A 19,330-nucleotide genomic window follows, 5' to 3' on the forward strand; every position below is an offset into this window, starting at 1 on the left:
GACAGCTGTACTGAGGCATGTAGTTGTTTGAATTTTCAGAAAATATCGTGGGAATATCCCTGATCCCCCCTTCTTTTGCTATCCCTTCTTCTTCTATGACCATCAATCACTTCAATTTGTTTGAAGAAAACTCTGCCCCCCGTGCCACATACACATACAGTTTTTTTTTTTTACAAGCATAAACAAAAATCTATCCTGGTTTCTCCTGGGTAAAAGTGAAGAAAAAGGTTAATTGGAAACCTCCATTTTTTTTTAAGTACCACCCTTCCCTTCTCCATTCCATGTACATAAATTTTCATACTCCAAATCTTTCCAAGTGTCCCTGGTGAGTTCTTCACATACTTTGGGCTGCTGTTTTCTCTCTGTGTGTCCCAGTAGTAAGCTTTTCACTCTACTTTTTCAATTACTCTATATGTCTCTACTTTATGCACTGAGTATTGGTGGTGAATTCTGCTTCTTCTGTTTTGTTTCCATCTTCCTCATTATGGGACACTATTCATTGTTATCCATTCATTGTCTTTGCAAAAAAGTCTCAGGAGAAACAGGAGGTAATACCATCTCAAATCAGAATAGCAGTCCAAACCACTATAAACATCTGGATCTATGAGATAATAACACAGAATAGATCTTGCTAGATGGATTAATTTTCTTTAATACTCACAGTGTCTGTCATGAATAGAAATACAGCCAAAAGCAGCTTAAATGACAGGTAATGGCAAAATCTCTATAAAGTGAATCCAGGATCAGTCAATTTACAGATGTGTACCCTGAACACGTGTTACACAAGTAAACTTGTTTTATCAGCTGTCAGTGACATTGAATTTGTTTCATAAGGTTACTGTGACAATCAAATAAAATTATAAAAACAAAGAATGTGGGATTCAGTGTGGTTGTATAAAATGCTTTTAGTAGTCTAGCAATGTTGTTAGCATAAAAGGAAAAATCTGAAAAAAATGCTGCTTCTTCACCTACCTTATATGATTTTATCTTTGCATACTTGATGTACGTTGTTCTCAAAATGCAAAGCAACTTTATTGTATAGCTTATTCATTCATAAACATTTATCATGAGTGTTAGGAAATAGAGAAAGTTCTGTCATCAAGAGTTTATGTGCTAGTAAAGAAAAAACCATCACATAGCTCTTTATTACAGTACTGTGTGAGGAGAATGAAAGATAGATGACAGAATACAGATGCTATGTTTTTGATGATTGACGGGTAGATAAAAGATAGAAAAGTGCTGTGAAGATCTTCCTATCACCAGAGAAGAATGCAGGTGAAAAATTTCAGTCAATCAATTAGTCTATCATCAAGCAATGTGGAGATACTCTGTCAGAGAGGAAAGCTTTTTTAAGGACTTCTGTGATTGGAAGTTCACTGATACACACATTTGGAGGATTTTTTTTTTTTTTTAAGCCGGCTGATATTAAGTGAACAGATTAGAATGGACAGAAGGGTGAAATCGATGACTTAAGGATGGAATTGTTGAGGACTGTAATTTAAAGTGAAGCTGAAAAGATTGAAAGAAAGCAGTGAATTCTACATGGAGGGAGCAGGGGAACCAGTGCTGAGGTTAAAGTGCTAAGGGTCTGGCAAGGTTAAGCCAGGCTACAGTATGAAGCCAAGTCTTTAAAGCAGTAAGACAAAAGCTCAAATTGCACTAATTTATGATCATTTTTAACTAGGGTTTGGAGTTACACACAGGTGCCAGTCAAACTGATTTTACAGAGGAAGGCCAGAAAATGTAAGACATTTCTGTCTTTGAAACTGTAAATATAAGGAAGCATTGTAGTCGGCATTTGAAGGTTGAGTCAAAGATGATTTTTAAGATTTCTTCTGTTTGAACTTAGATTGGAGTTATAAATACACAAGTAAGTCATCTTTATTTCTATGTGAATATATCAATTCAGAAGTTTGACTTATGGAGTTTTCAGTATTGTTTTCTGTGTCATATGGCATGATAGCATCCTACAGAATAAATACTCTCTTCCTTTGTACATTCATGATACCATTATTCTTCAGCATTTAAGAATGATGTGACAATATTGTCACAGGTCTAAAAATTTTTCTAATTTTGAATCATGCTTAGGGCTATATTTCTAATGCTGAAACTACTGACTCAAGTAAACAGATCAATACTACATTTCTCCATGGGTTTTAAAAAGTTGTATTGACAAAGCTGAATCAATTTAAGATTGCCAAAAGCTAACTGTTACTATATGACTTTCACTAAAATCTCAGTGGCATCTGGCAGTAGCATCATGTGGTTAGCCAATAGAACATGTGCTTTAATAGTCATTGTAGCTGCTTACAGTAATGCAGTTGTTTTCATATGTTCATTTTAAAATTGCTTAGTTTGAGATGATTTTAATTGTATCTTGCTCTTGTTAATATTATATAATTTAACCAGAAAATCTATTTAATTAAACATTTTGGCATTTGTCTTCAATAATTGGATTAGATACAAAAATCAGTATGATGTTTATGGACTAAATATCACTTAATGTGCATCTATTAAAAGTTAAAATTGAGCCATATGGTACTTCTATTCTTAATTTCTTGAAGAACCTCCAAAATAATTTCCATAATGGCTATATTAATCTGCATTTCCACCATCATGAATTATGTCTATTCTTTTTTTTTTTTTTTTGGTTTTTCAAGACAGAGTTTCTCTGTGTAGCTTTGTAGCCTGTCCTGGCACTCGCTCTGTAGACCAGGCTGGCCCAGAACTCACAGAGATCTGTCTGCCTCTTCCTACTGAGGATTAAAGGCTTGTGCCTAGCTGTCTACTCTGTTTCCACATCTTTTATAACATTTGTGGTCTGGTTTCTTGATGTAAGACATACTGACTTGAGTGACCTGAGTGAGGCAGTATCTCAGTGTGGTTTTAATTTGCCTGTCCTTGATGTGTAACGGTGGTGAAAATGCATCCAAGTACTAATGGGGCGTTTCCGTTTATTCTTTCAAGATCTTTGTCCATTTCATTCCTCTGTTTATTAATTGGTAGTTTTATTTCCTTGATATTAATCTCTACAGTTATTCTAGTTGTTTTGTTGCTGTGTTTATCAGTTTGACATAAGTAGAGTTATCTGAGAATAAGAGCCTCAACTGAGGAGCTGCCTCCCATCAGATTGTCTGAGGCAAGTCGGTAGGGTTTATTATTCATTAAGGACTTATAAGGATGGGCCCAGATACTTATAAACAGCATAAGTACTTAGCATTTATACTAAGTTGTATGAGAAAGAAGGCTGAGCAAGCCATGTGGACAAGGCAGTTAATAATCAGCATTCCTTTAAAGCCTATGCATCAGTTCCCAACTCCAAGTTCCTGTCTTGAGTTTCTGTCCTGACTTCTCTCAGTGAAGGAGTGTAACCTTTGAGGTATAAGCTGAAATAAGCTCTCTGCTGATAAAATTGTTTTTCAGTTGTTGATCTTGTTGTCTTATGACACCAATAGAAATCCCAAGAAAACAGTTCTTTGTAAACTCCAGTGTTTGCCCCTGTCTGAAGTCTTATGGACCATTTCATTCCTGGGCATATAGCTAGAGAAGTCCTTACCTTACATAATTATGTTTTTATGCCCATCATTATTTCTAGTCTATAAGACAACAAGGAAATGAAACCAAGCTTGAAATCCTTCAGTGTGCATCCTCAGAGGAATGGTTAATGAAAATAGGGTCTATATACAAAATGGAATATCATTCACTAAGAAAAATATGAAACCATGAAAGATGAGGATTAATGAACTTAAAATGAACAACATTTAGCAACATCAACCAAATTCAGGAAGAAAAAAATTCTTGTTCATCTTATGTGGTTCCTGACATAAAATGTAGTTTTTTTTAATGAGATTGCCACCTATAGGCTCATATATTTGCATGCTTAGTTCACAGTTCAGTGATTCTCAACTTTCCTAATGTTGTGACAATTTAATACAGCTGCTCATGTTGTCCCAACCATAATATTATTTTTGCTGCTACTTCATAACTGTAACTTTGTTACTGTTTTGAATTGTAATGTAAATATCTGGTGTATAGGATATCTGATATGTGACCCATGTAAAATGATCAGTCAATATCCAAAAGGGTGATGACTTACAGGTTGATAACTGCTGCCCTAGTTGGTAAACCCTTTGGGAAAGATCAGGAGTTGTAGCCCCATTGGAATGGGTGTGGCTTTGTTGGAGGAGCTGTGAAACTGAGAGAGGAGTAGGAAGTTTTCTAAGCCCACACACTGGCTAAGTGGCTTTCTGCCTGCTGCTTGAGAATTGGAATGTAAAGCTCTCAGCTACTTCTCCAGAGCCATGTCTGCCCGTGTGCTACCAAACTCCCCATAGTGATGCTAATGGACTAAGATTCATAAACTTCAAGGAAGCCCCAAAATAGATATTTTCTTTATAAGAGTTTCTTTGGCCATAGAGCCTCTTCACAACAATAGAACACTAAGGTGCATGTACACAAATTCATATGTCAAGAGTTATATCTGTGCACACAGTTTAAAATTTAGAAAGGAGACCAAAAAAGGGTAAATTTTGGTGAGGCTGAAGGTTGGATTGTATGCAAAATCACAGGAAATGTGAAATAGGACATAACTTTTTAAAATTTTAATTATACCATGTTTTCTTTTTAATGGATAAAGCCATAAAAGTATAATTAATAGTGAAATCATAAAACCTAAGCAAAATTTCATGGCTTCAGAATGGCCCTTCTCACTGTAGGGAAGTCTACTGAGACTTGAACAGTTTAAAGCTTGGCAACCTTTCTCCTATCCCTGCCTCAATTATCAAAACAGAGAAACATTATAGTTAAAGACCTGTACCACAAGAACTTTGAGTCTTTAAAGAAAGAAATTAAAGAAGATACCATAAAAAGGAAAGATCTCCCATGCTCTTGGATAGGTAAGATCAACACAGTAAAAATGGCTATCTTGCCAAAGGCAATCTACAGATTCAATGCAATCCTCACCAAAATTCCAACATAATTCTTCTCAGACCCTGAAAAAACAACACTCAACTTTATATGGAAAAACAAAAAACCCAGGATAGCCAAACAACCCTGTACAATAAAGGAACTCCTGGGGACATCACCATCCCTGGTTTCGAGCTCTATTACAGAGCTATAGAACTGAAGACAGCTTGGTATTGGCACAAAATCAGTCAGGTAGACAAGTGGAATTGAATTGAAAACCCTGATATTAACCCACACACCTAAAACACCTGATTTTTGACAAAGAAGCTAAAATTATACAATGGAAAGAAGAAAGCATCTTCAACAAATGGTGCTGGCATAACTGGATGCTGACATGTAGAAGATTGCACATAGATCCATGTCTATCACCATGCACAAAAATTAAGTCCAAATGGATCAAAGACCTCAACATAAATCCAGTCACACTGAACCTCTTAGAAGAGAGAGTAGGAGGTATCCTTGAAGGAATTGGTACAGGAGACCACTTCCTGAACATAACACCAGTAGCACAGACACTGAGACTGACAATTAATAAATGGGACCCCCAGAAACTGAGAAGCTTCTGCAAAGCAAAGGACACAGTCAATAAGAGAAAACAGCAAACCCACAGAATGGGAAAAGATCTTCACCAACCCACCATCTGACAGAGGGCTGATCTCCAAAATTTACAAAGAACTCAAGAAACTAGTCTCCAAAACACCAAACAAGCCAATTAAAATGTGGGGGGTACAGAACTAAATAGAGAATTCTTAATAGAGTAATATAAAATTGCTGAAAGACACATAAGAAAGCGCTTAACATCCTTAGCCATCAGGGAAATTCAAATCCAAAGAACTCTGAGATAAAATCTTACACCTGTCAGAATGACTAAAATCAAAAACACCAAAGACAGTCTATGCTTGAGAGGATGTGGATAAAGAGGAACACTCCTCCATTGCTGGTGGGAGTGACAACTTGTGTGATTGTAGGGTAGTTAGCATTTCCCCCTACATGTGACTACTTTGGAAATCAGTATGGCCATTCCTCAGGAAAACGGGAATCAGTCAAGATCCAGCAATTCTAACTTTTGGGCATATACCCAAAGAATGAACATTCATACAACAAAGACATAATGTTTAACTATGTTTATAGGAGCATTCCTTGTAATAGCCAGAACCTAGAAGCAACCTAGATGCCCCTCAACTGAAGAATGGATAGAGAAAATGTGGTACATTTACACAATGGTGTATTCCTCAGTGTAAAAAAAAAAAATGGAATCTTGAAATTCATAGGCAAGAGAATGGAAATAGAAGAAAACATCCTGAGTGAGGTAACCCAGTCACAGAAAGACAAGAATGGTATGTACTCACTCATATATGGATATTAGACATAGAGCAAAGGACTACCAGACTACAATCCATACCACTAGAGAAACTAGGAAACAAGCAGGGCCCCAAGAGAAAAACACATGATCTCCCAAAGAAGGGGAAAGGGACAAGAACCCCTGAGTAAATTGGGAGTGGGGCAGGGGTGGGGGAGAGGAGGAGGCAGGAAAAAGAAGGGGAGAAGATTAGGGGGAGAACAAGAGGGATCAGGAAGACTTAGAAAGGGGAGGAATAGAGGAGAGCAAGAAAGGAGATACTTTGATTGAAGGAGCCATTATATGTTTTGAGTGGTCTGATACTAGGAAAATGTTCAGGGATTGACAGGGATGACCCCTTCTAAGAATCTAGGCAGTAGTGGAGAGGCTGCTTTTGATGGACTTCCCCTATAATGGGATTGATGACTACCTTGGTGGCCATCCTAGAGCTGCCATCAGTAGCTGATGGAAGCAGAAGCAAGTACCCATAGCTAAGTAGAGTCATACTCCTGGTATGCAGTTGTAGAGAAGGAGGAGGGATGATCAAAGGAGCCAAGACCCACAGAAACAGTTGACCTGACCTAGGGAGGGCACAGAGACCCTAAATGTAAAGCTGGGGAACCAGCATTGGACCAAACCAAGCCCTCTGTATGTGGCTGCCAGCTAGGAGGCCGGGGCAGTCTATGGGACCTCTATCAGTGAAGCCAGTGTTTATCCCTAGTGCACAAATGGACTTTGAGAGCCCATTCCTTATGGAGGGATACTATTGCAGCCCAAATTCACTGAAGAGGGCTTAGGCCCTGCCACAGGTGATGTGACAGTCTTTGATGATACCCTGTGGAAGGCCTCATTGTCCTTGGAGAGTGAGTGGGGATTAATTGGGGGGGTCAGTGGGAGGTATAGGAGGATGGGAGGGAGAGGGAACTGGGATTGATATGTAAAATAAAATTGTTTCTAAAAAAAAAGAAAAAATGACTTTTCTAAACCTAAAATTGAATAGAGCAGAAAAGCCTTGCTTAAATGGGTAGATGATAAATAATTTGGGTTGAGGAAAATGCAGTGTCTCCACTGAATCTACTCAATTTTGTCATTATTGTAGCCGAGTCTAAAAGGGGACTCAGGGCTTAAACATACAAAAGGAGAAGGCTACAATGCAATGAAACTTTACATAAAGGGTAAATCATCAGTCTTACCTTCCGTCATTTCATGACATGCTAAAAGACTTGGAGGTGGTCGTGGATGCAGTTTATAGTGAACATACCTGCTTTGAATTTTTAAGGCTCTGAATTCAATTCTAGGTGTGTAAAAATAGAATTCAACTTGTAAAACTAGAAGAATAGAAATAATTCTGATTTATAATAAAGGGATAAACTTGTGCAAAGAATAGAGAATTCACATATAAACCCATGATCATGGGATAAATTAATATTTTTATAACAAATTTAATGGAAGTGTACACGTTTTTCATCAAAAATGGTTAGAGGGTTAACAAGATGGTTCAGTGGAGGGGGGGAAGCAAATGAAAAACAAACAAAGAATACTCGCTTGTGACAATCCTGGGGACCTAAAATGAACACACATGGGCCCTAAGTTGTGGAAGGAGAGAAAAAACTTCCCCAAGTTGTTTTCTGACTTCCACATGTGTGCCTTGAACCCCATCAGACACAAATAAATAAATGCATAAAGTATAATTAACAAATATGGGAGCTTTAACAGTTATATGGGCAAAATAAGGATAGTTCCTTAATTTTCACATGAATAAAAATTAACTTTGAATTTTAAATATATAAAAATTACATGAGTAGATATCAATTTCACATTTCAACTAAGTAGGCTTTAGTAAATTCTCTCCCTCATCTCTCCCACACATGTTCCTGTCATTCACTTCTAACTTCTTTCCATTCTCCTTCAGTCTTTCAGGTCAGAGTGCATCCTTTAGCCTATCATTTCCTTTATTCCCATTTTATCCTATTTTTGATCTCCTTTCTAATTATTTTAGGCTTTATTCATATTCACACCCATTTCCACCTGTGTATATAAACACATTACAGGCTAGGATCCTTGTATGAGAGAGAATATGTGGTTTCTGGCTTTCTGAATTTGGTTTACCTCACTGAGTATTATCTCTTCCCAATCCATCCTTTTCCTTCAAATTCCATTTTGTGCTGTACTAATTTCCATTAGCCATTCACCTGCTGCACATCTAGGCTGATCCCATTTCTTTGTTATTGTAAATAGAGTGGCAATAAAATAGTCAATGAAATGTATCTCTCTGTTGGATACACAACCAGGAGTAATATGGATGTGTCAGATGGTAGTCTGTTTTCAATTTGTTTGAGAACTCTTCAGACTGATTTCCATAATGACTGTATCAGTATGCACTCCCACCAACAGTGTATCAGTATTCCTCTTTCTTCACATCCTCTTCACTTGTTCTTAGATTTCTTGATGGCAGCCATTCTCACTTACTTGGGTAAGGAAGTATTTTGTTGAAGTTGTTTTAATTTGCCTTTGTCTGTTGACTGGGGATACTGAACACTTTTTAACTTGTGATTGTCCATTTGGATTTCTTCTCTAAGGACTCTCTGTTCATTTCATTAGCTCATTTGTTGAATGACAGTTTTGTTTTTGCAACATTTAATCTTTGCAGTTCTTTGTAAATTCTGGGTATTTAGTCTATTTGACAAAGATTTTCCTCTCCTTCTGTAGTGAAATTTCCTACATATGGTTATTAGAAAAATCAGGATTTGAATATTAATGCTCTAAATAAAATTCTGTTTTTGTCATTTTTATACATCGTCTTAGTTTATGATGTGGATACTGAGGAGTAAATATTTTATGACTGGATTCTTTTGAAACTCAATCACTTATTTTTGAGGGAATTGCTGGGCATAACTTCCTTGAATAGGGACACAGTTGTGAGTTTCAGCCATATCTAAAAGTCTCCTTCATAGCGTCTGTTTACCAGAAATCTGAAGATAGTTGTAGTGTTGAAAATAACAAGAAGAACTTGGCACAGTCCTTAGACTGACCTCTTTTATAAGCTGCATCTTCCTTTCTGATACTTTTGTTCTCAGAGAGCATTCCCTTTCATTTCTGGCTACCTCTTAAACATTGCAGCAATATTACTGCTCAGCCATACCTACAGGTACAGGGTATCATTGACCGCTGCTTGCTTTCTTGAAATATCAACAGAAAATTTGTAGCATGATGGCTAAGTGATTTGACAAAAAGTCAGATCCTGACTGTGGCTATGTCAGGTTACATAAGTATGCTCAAAATTTCCAACTTGTTGTCTGGCATACATATGCATGGAACAATTATTTTCGTATTAGAGCAGTTCACAGCACCAGGTAACTGACAGCCCTGATTCCCTTAAAGATTGTGCTTCAACATCAAGACAAAAATTTACAACCAGTAATCCCCATTTTAATCCTAAAAGCAAAACAAAGATAAGTGGGCCTCAAAGGAACAAAACAGCTACCCATTCAGATAGGAGACAGGAGAGAATGTTCATGTGCATGTGCATGTATAAGAATGAAGATGGGAGTGAATGACTTTCAGATTAGTTCAACTCTTCTAATCAGCACCAGGAAAAGGGGAAAAGAAAAAAACAACACACACACACACACACACACACACACACACACACACACACACACACAACACACACACAGAGAGAGAGAGAGAGAGAGAGAGAGAGAGAGAGAGAGAGAGAGAGAGAGAGAGAGGAGTCAGATGTAGTTATTTAGTACTGGAAAATTTATAGTACTGAAAATGACTAAAAGACGTTTAAACTGCAGAACTCAGAATCACATGATGTCTGATTTCAAGAGGAAAGCAAAATCAATGAGATAGAGAATTTCCAGATGGTCTAAATTGTAGAACACCAAAAAGGATAGAACCTTGTTTTGGAATAGATCGGGGCATCAGAGATGTAGAGAAACTAGAGAAAACCTGCCACTTCAGTATTTTGACAAATTCATGAAATCATAGCCATATTGTGCAGAGCATGTGACTTTTTTTGAGGTTACTTGCTTCTTCTTTTTTCTATTCAGAGACTGTTCTGTCTCTCGGCCCTGAGATGGCACTGACATTTCATGTAAGTTCACAAACAGACTAGAGACAGACTCAGGAGCCATTCAGACTGCCTAACCTGAGAGACCAGGAGTGATGTTTAGGATGTTATCACAGGGATTATATCAAGATTAATCAAGACTAAAGTAGCAAATGTCCTTAATTATCAGCAAAAGAGAAAAGCTGTTATACTATTCTGCTACTAAATCATAGGGCTTAAAACACACACTGGGCAGAAAGGGAATATTAGATATAGACAAGTGAAAGAGAAACTTCATATTGAATAAAATGTCGCATATCCCAGTACAATCAGTTCAAGACTCCAAAACACTGTAATGCTTCTCTGTTTTGGGGATTGAGGCAGGGGTAGGAGAAATTTTAGTTAAACAAGATTCAGTAAAATAAATATGGACAAGTGATAGAAACTAACACTAAACTTTTCTGATCTTTATCACTGAAACTTGGAAGTATGTTGTCCTCTGAATGCTGAAATAGTCTGAAAGGGTGCATGTAGTTTTGTAAGATATTCAATGTATTCAATTGTGGATCATGCATGATAGGGAATGTTTTAACACACACACACACACACACACACACACACACACACACACACACACACGTATGTATAATACTTTAAAATAATTTCATTTTAGCTATTTAATTTATTTGTTTGAAAATAATTTGTATATATTCAACATGATACTGTTCCATTATTGGAAAAACTATAAAGTTCATTACACCAAATGATGAAAATAACATGAAAAGAGACCCACCATTATACTAAGTACCAACACAGAAGTGAGAGTACTTTGCCCTTAGACTCATGATATTTTTATTCAGAGAATACTTTGAAGTGAGGTTGAATGAAATATTTGCCCTTTTAATTAGTTATAGAGAAGTAAAATATACTTACATATGAGGTAGATTTGAATTTCTTAAACATTTGTTTTATCATTTTACAAATAATGAGTGTGTATCTAAAGAATTAAAGAATACTTTATGTGTCTGCAAAAAGTCTAGTGTATAAATCCATGCACTATGAAATTAAGACATTGTGCTTGTATTTCTGTATTTAGGATGAGATTTAAAAGACAATGGGTTGTTTGTGGTTTTCTGTGTTGGTCTACATGTGCTCTTGGTTGTCCCCCAGACATGGAAGGTAAGTGATCTGTATTGCTTCAGACACCATGTAGTTTGGACAAAAGTCCCAGAATCCTCTGAGCAGGACCTGATCTGGGAGTCTCATTCCTGAGGACTAGCTTTCATGGTACCAGCTAGTATCATGCCAGCTTCTAAAGGAGGGAAGCAATCAACAGTTCAACCCCATTATGACTGCTGTGAACCACACTGATAACCCAACAGGGTACAATAACCCTAAGGGTGCAGTAGTGGCAAACATACCTTGGTGGTAACCAACAGCTCTCTACTTGGACTTAAGATGTTCTCAACAAAAGGAAAATAATGCCTGGCAGTAAACCTGGCCAACCATCCAAGCTGGGTGAAGTCATGAATCTTAGAGAAGAATTTATAACAGTCACTTTACTGAAAATACGCACATATAATTATATTATGTATACTGATCATGTTGTATTTATGTATGTAGGAACACACATACAGACACACAGACACAGACACACAGACACACACACACACACACACACACACACACACACACACACACACACAAAACAACAACCACCACCACCACCACCACAACAACAACCAGACCAGCCAAAGCCCAGGATCTGAAAGAAAGTAAGAGGGGGTTTATGGGAGGGTTTGAATGGAAGAAAAAATAAGAAAAAAATAATGTAATTATATTATAATCTCAAAAATAAAAGTAATAAAGATAGTAGATTTAATGACAAAATTAGTTGAAGAACTTATTCTCTGAATCTGTTTAACGAGTCAATGTCATATATATATGTATATATATATTAATTTTTGAATGGAAATATGGATTTATGAACTTCAGATGGTAGAGGCATGCTTTGTTTCACCCTTTGGGGAGGGAGACAATATATTTTGGGTCAAGATTTAAACATAAAATGAGTTTGGTTATCAAATAGATTAATATTTTTTGTTACACAAACCAGAATCAGTAACTGCTATCATATTGACTCATCTCTATATTATTCATTCATGAAGTAAACAGACTTAAGATTCTACTCCGATTAATTTTTCTGACTTAGTGGGATATGTGGCAATTGAACTTGTCACTGAAGTTATAAACATTAAAGGTGTTAATCTCACATATCATCATCCTGTAGTTTTCTTTAAAATTTATCTATTTGAATTTAAATGCATGCCCTAATTCAACAGTAAATATTTATTAAGCTACTACTCTTTGCAAGGGACTGCTTTTTTTTTCTGAGCTGTCTGGTCTACTTTTTAAAATTTAAATTATTTAATTACTACTCATATTTAAATATCCATCCCCCCATTCCCTTGCCCTCCCATTCTCCCATGTTCCCCACCAACCCCCCCAAACCCATCCCCAAACTCCTCCCCAGGGATAGAGAGGCCCTCCACCAGGGACCTTCAAAGTCTGTCATATCGTTTGGGAGAAGGTCTAGGCCCTCCTTGCTGTATCTAGGCTGCAATAGTTTCCCTCCATAGGGAATGGGCTCCCAAAGTCCATTTGTGCTCTAGGATTAAAGACCGGTTCCACTGTTAGAGGTCCCATAAACTGTCTTGGCCTCCTAGCTGGCACCCACATTCAGAGGGCTTGGTTTGGTCCAATTATGTTTCTGCAGCTTTATAACTAGGGTGTCCATACTCTCCCTAGGTCAGGCCAACTGTTTCTGTGGGTTTCTGCAACACAGTCTTGACTTCTTTGCTCATGCCTCTCCACAATTGGATTCCAGGGGTATGGTTCACTGCTAAGCTGTGGGTGCCTGTTTCTGCTTTGAACAGCTACTGGATGAAGGCTCTAGGAATGGTAACCAAGGTAGACACCAATCTCATTATAGGGGAAGGGCATCAATGGCATTTCTCCACCACTGCTTTGATTCTTAGTTGGGGTCACCCCTGTGGATACCCTAACATTTCCCCTGTGCCAGACCTCTCTCCATACCTGTATTGTCTCCCTCTATCAAGGCATCTCTTTTCTTGCTTTCATCTATTCCTTCTCTCTCTCAGACCTCTTGCTCTCCTCCCCTCTCCCCTTCTTCCCTTCTCACCTCCTTCCTCTCCACCTATGCCCCGTGATTCCACTTTATTCAGTTGTACTTGTCCCCCTCCCTTTCTTCGCGGTATTACACAATCTTCTCTTGGGGTCCTCTTGTTTCCTAGCTCCAATGGCAGTGTGGATTGTAGACTGGTAATACTTTGCTCTATGTCTAAAAATCATTTATGAGTGAGTACTTGCCATGTTTCTCTTTTTGTGACTGGGTTACCTCACTTAGGATGGTTTCTTCTAGTTCCATCCATTTGCCTGCAAATTTCAAGATTCCATTGGTTTTTTTTTTCTGCTGAATAGTACTCCATTGTGTAAATGTACCACATTTTCTCTATCCATTCTTCAGTTGAGGAGCATCTAGGTTGCTTCCATGTTCTGGTTATTACAAATAATGCTGCTATGAACATAGTTGAACATATGTCCTTCTTGTATGAATGTGCATCCTTTGGGTATAAGCCCAAGAGAGGAATTGCTGAATAATGAGGTAGTCTGATTCCCATCTTCCTGAGAAACCATCATACTGATTTCCAAAGTGGTTATACAAGTTTGCACTCTCACCAGCAGTAGAGGAGTGTTCCTCTTTCGCCACATCCTCTCCAGCATAGATTGTCAGTGATGTTATTGATTTTAGCCATTCTGACAGGAGTAAGATGGTATCTCAGAGTGGTTTTGATCTGCATTTCCCTGATGGCTAAGGATGTTGAGCACTTTCTCAAGTGTCTTTCAGCCATTTTAGATTCCTCTGTTGAGAATTCTCTGTTTAGTTCTGCACCCCACTTTTTAATTGCATTGTTTGGTGTTTTGGTGGCTAGCTTCTTGAGTTCATTGTATATTTTGCTGATCAGCCCTCTGTCAGATGTGGGGTTGGTGAGGTTCTTTTCCCATTCCATGGGCTGCAGTTTTGTCTTGCTGACTGTGTCCTCTTGGCATCCAGTGTACTGTTTGTTGTGATTCCCTGAGTGTGCAAACCAGCAGGTCTCTGTCTCTATATCTGCCGCACGTGTCTTTCCTTGGACTCTTTCCTTCTGTTTGTTTATTTTTTCCTATTCCAACATTATTTTTGTTTTATCTCATTCTATCCTTTTTCATTTTATTATTACCTGATGGGGAATGTCCTTCTGTGTATGTTTATCTTATTGGTTGTTGAATAAAGTACTGTTGGCAAGTGAATAAAGGACTAGGTTTCAAGGAGGATTCTGGGAAATGTAGTAAAGAAGTGTAGTGATACAGGCAGGAAGTGACTTAGCAGGCAGATTCATACAAGCAGGGACAGATAGGAAGTTGCTCTCTTTCTTTTTCTCTTCCTCTGCTCTCTATGGAGCTGCCATGTGATCTAGGGAAGAGGACGCCAGCAGAAAGGTCCTTGATAAGTCTTATAAAATATATAGATTTATGATAATTATGACTGAGCTAGCATATAAGAAATTCTAGTCAATTGGACAGCAGCATTGTAAACTAAGACTCTGTGTTATTCCGGGCGCCCAGATGGTGAGGATGGAGTAAAGACTTATTGTTACAATTATCCCTTAGAAATTTGGTGGTTTTTCTAATGAGCCCGAAAGGGGATGGAATCTAGATGGGAGTGGAGGTGTGAGAAACTGGGAAGAGTAGAGAGAGTAGAATCAGTAATCTGGATGTACTATGTGAGGGGGAAAAGCCTATGTTCAATAGAAGGAAAAAGCTAAAAACAGTGTCAGAGTAAGAGTTTTCATTTTATTTACAACCACTTCACACTGATTTTTAATGGTTACTTTTTTCTTATGTTTTAAATAATGAATGTTTGCCTAGTGCATTATCATTTTTTTTCGGGGGATTTAGAGCTTTAGCTTTAACATTCTGGGTTGTGATCCAATGACAGAAGCCTTGAAAATTAAAGAAATGTTTCTATTCTCAGAAGGTTGTGTCTTAGCCGTACTGACCATTATTATCTTTGTTTTGATAATAATTTTAAGCAAACTAAAAGACGCTATTTTACAACAGGTTAAATATTTGCTCTTTTCAATGTGACACCTGGTGAATTTCTGCATGTTTTATTTGTATTTAGAAATAGTTTCTTATTTTTTAGTGTACAATTGTGATGATTTTATTTTTATGAAAATGATGGGGAAAACAAAATCTTATCATTTTCCTTTGGACAAACAATACTGTTTATTCTGAAGGAGATGGAATTTATCCACTCTTTTAATTTCGGTGTTCACATTCAAATACAGCTCACCAAATAAACATTGTGAGAGTGGCATAATTAAGCAGGATGAAGAGAAAACAGTAGTTAAGGATCAATAAGAGGCTCAGTCTGAGCACTCATCACTAAGTAATTTGTGACATACTTATCTTTCTCCAACCTGCACCAAACTCTATTAACACATAATGAGATTTTATAGATTCTTGAGAAAATAGTCAGTGTGTCTTTGGAGATGTCTTTATTTTGAAATAATTTTAAGAATTAGCCCAGTTGGATTGAAATGGTCCTTTTAAAATCATGGCCCTTGTTGTGAAGGGGAATGGAAGAGGAGAGGATGGGAAATCCTCTGGGGGGAGGGGGGAAGGGGAGAGAAGGGATGGAAAGTGTTGCTTAGGATGAAATATATGAAAGAAGTGTTAAAAAATAAAAATAAAAACCCAAGGCATGACTTCTCCTCTAGCAAACGCCTGGCTATTCTCCACTTTGTAGAATAGATCTGACCAATGAAAACAAAGTGAACATTTTTTTTTTTATGATGAGCATCAACAAAGCATATACCATGCTTAAATAAAACCACCAAATAGTCCTACTAGTATATTTTTACAGAATTCTTTTTCATCTTTACTTTTATTTATTGGCGTGTGTGTGTGTGTGTGTGTGTGTGTGTGTGTGTGTGTGTGTGTGTACATTCACGTGCAGTGCCTCTAGAGGCCAGAAGAGAGCATCAGAGCTCTAGGAACTGAAGTTATAGGCAGTTGTGACTCCATAAGGTGGGTGAACTTTGGTCCTCTGGAAGAGTAGCAGAACTCTTAAGTGCTGAGTGAGATATTTCTCCAGCTACCCACCCACCTTTTAATTCATGGATATTTATCTATTGCTTCATTAAAATTTAAGTCTTTATTACTTGAACTAATTAATAAGTTACATGTAAGTGTATGGGTACATGCATGTCAAATGTGTGTATGGAGTCAGAGAACAAGGTGCAGCTAGTTTCTGTCTTTCCACAATGTGTGTCCTGGCAATATACTCAGGACCTATGGGTTGGGGTCAAGTATTTTAATTAGCTGAAGCATCTTGCCATCACTTGAAATTTCTGAGTTGTGTGAATAACTTTTTAAACCATCATTTTTGACACATATCTCAGCTCTTCATGCTTGTTATTTCTCCATGTTCTTCTTCTTTTTTAAAAAATAAAGATTGAAAGTAAGGAATTCAGTATAATTTATTGTAAGTTGATGCAAAGTAAACAGTCTTGGTTTCATTGTATAGCCTATTGAAATTAACATTAAATGTGAGTTTCCCAGAAAGTGTCAGACACAATAAAGTTTTTAATCTCTTGGTTCCTCCCCACTTCCAAAAAAATAACATTTTTGTTCAAAAATTCACAAAGATAAAATGAAAAGTGTTCCAATAAGAAATCCAAAAATAGAATGCACATTAAGTCTAACTCAAGAATAATCCCCAAAGTAATGCAGAAAATGAACAAACCACTAAATGTATTAAGATGCAATTATTGTATGAGCAATCACACAAAATGAAATGTGTTAGATAAAAAAAAAAATAGTCCTACCCAGCAGTGACCCGTATAACAACAACAATGGCCAACATGAAACATCAATAAATGAACAATAAGAGGCACTCACATGTTGGTAGTGACAATAGTCCCCTAATTGTACTTAAGATCCACTCAAGGGGTCTCTCTGTCTTAGAGTTTCTATTGTTGTGATAAAACACAATAACCCACCCCCCAAAAATATCCTTGAAGGTGAAAATGTTTATTTTAGCTAACAGATTTTAGAACATCCTCTGCAGAACTCAGGGAAGGAACTTAAGACAGGGACCCCACGCTGACTGAGGCAAGGAAGGAATGATGCTTATTGGCTTGCTCCTCATAGTTTGCTCATTCTGCTTTCCTACAGCACCAGGATTGGCACTGCCCAAGTGAAACTGGTCCTCCAACACCAATCATTAATCAAGCAAACACCTCGCAGGCTTACCCACAGGCCAGTCTTGTGAATGCTTTCTCTTAGCTGAGGTTCTTCATACTGAGTGATTCTTAATTCATCAGGTTGTCATAAAACTACAAATTATCCATATTTCTATCTCGTTATTGAACTCATTTTTTAAAATCCTGAATTATCTTCAACATTTCATTCATTTGTGTTTTCCTGGATATCAATCAAGCATTTATTATTATTTTTGAAAGTCAATGAAATGTTTAGGTTCTTTAAATTCCTTGAATTCTATGGTAAAGTCAATAATTGTTCTTTTAAATTTTGTGTACTAGGTGTTAGTATTCAGGCATCTGTACTGGCCCATCCTTGGGGTTCTGATAGGCTATGCACCAAACTGCAGCCACTGAGAGCACCTCCTGTGGATCTCAAGAAAACATGACATATCAAGTTATAGTAAGCCTAAGCACCTCCCCATTTACTAGGGGTGGGCATTAGAGAATGCTCTATAGGACTAATGAGGAAGCATGTTGTTTTAGTTTTTGTTATTTGACCTATGCATGTGGACTTCTCTCTTTGGTTGTGTGACTGATGTGATAATATGGCCTTTCTTAGACTGGGCCAGTACAGGAGATGTGTGACTTAAGGTAACTTGCTTTCCAAAGACTTACTTGAAATCCTCAAGCATGTGATATCAGGAAAGTAATCCAGAACATTGGCAAGAGCCAGCCATGTTTGAGCTCTAGGGGACTTAGTGGTCATCAGCTTCAAAAGAAGTAGCCCCTCCCTGGCACTGAGCTTTTCATTTCTTAGCCTTTGGTGCTTAATATGAATATTGCCATTCAGTTACAGTGTAACTGCATTTAATCTCTCTCTCTCTCTCTCTCTCTCTCTCTCTCTCTCTCTCTCTTCTCTCTCTCTCTCTCTCTCTCTCTCTCTCTCTCTCTCTCTCTCGTTATAGTTAGTGCATACTTAAGGACAATAAAAAGTTTGAAATAAAAATTCCAAAATGATTTACCTATGAATATATTGGCATAATAATCTTATTGTTATTCTGAGATGAGGCAAAAATAAACTATAATGTTACAGTTGAGAAGTGAGAAATCTAGAATTGAGTAAAAATAGAAATATGTGCAAGATTAAAGAATTTAAAATCCTAGATGTTCTAAGTTTAATATTAGTATGAACTACATTTATCAAGATGTAGTTTGTCTCTCTCAGGGAAAATATATAGAAACAATGACAAACCAAGGTTCTCAGACTATGGTCTACACAAATCATCTCATAAAGATGACCTACCTCTTTTTTGGAAAAATAAAGAAATGTAGATATAGAAATATCTAAAATCTGGGAAAAAAGCAGGAAATATAGGAAGTATTAAAGTAGTCTGAATCAAGGTCAGAAGACCAGGGATCAAACTTATTTAAGCTCCACTAACCAAAATTGGGTTAATTTAAACATGAATATAATAATAGAAATTGATTAAAAAACTTGAAATATATTTTAATCAATGAGTTCCAAAGAGATACTTTAAAATGTTCTAAAAGGTTATTAAACACATGTGACAGATGCTAGGAACCAATTATCTTTGGAAACCTAATTAAATGATAAGAAAGGATCACAAATTTAGCTGG

Source organism: Cricetulus griseus, chromosome 7 (assembly GCF_003668045.3).
Source record: "Cricetulus griseus strain 17A/GY chromosome 7, alternate assembly CriGri-PICRH-1.0, whole genome shotgun sequence".
NCBI classification, from domain to species: Eukaryota; Metazoa; Chordata; class Mammalia; order Rodentia; family Cricetidae; genus Cricetulus; species Cricetulus griseus.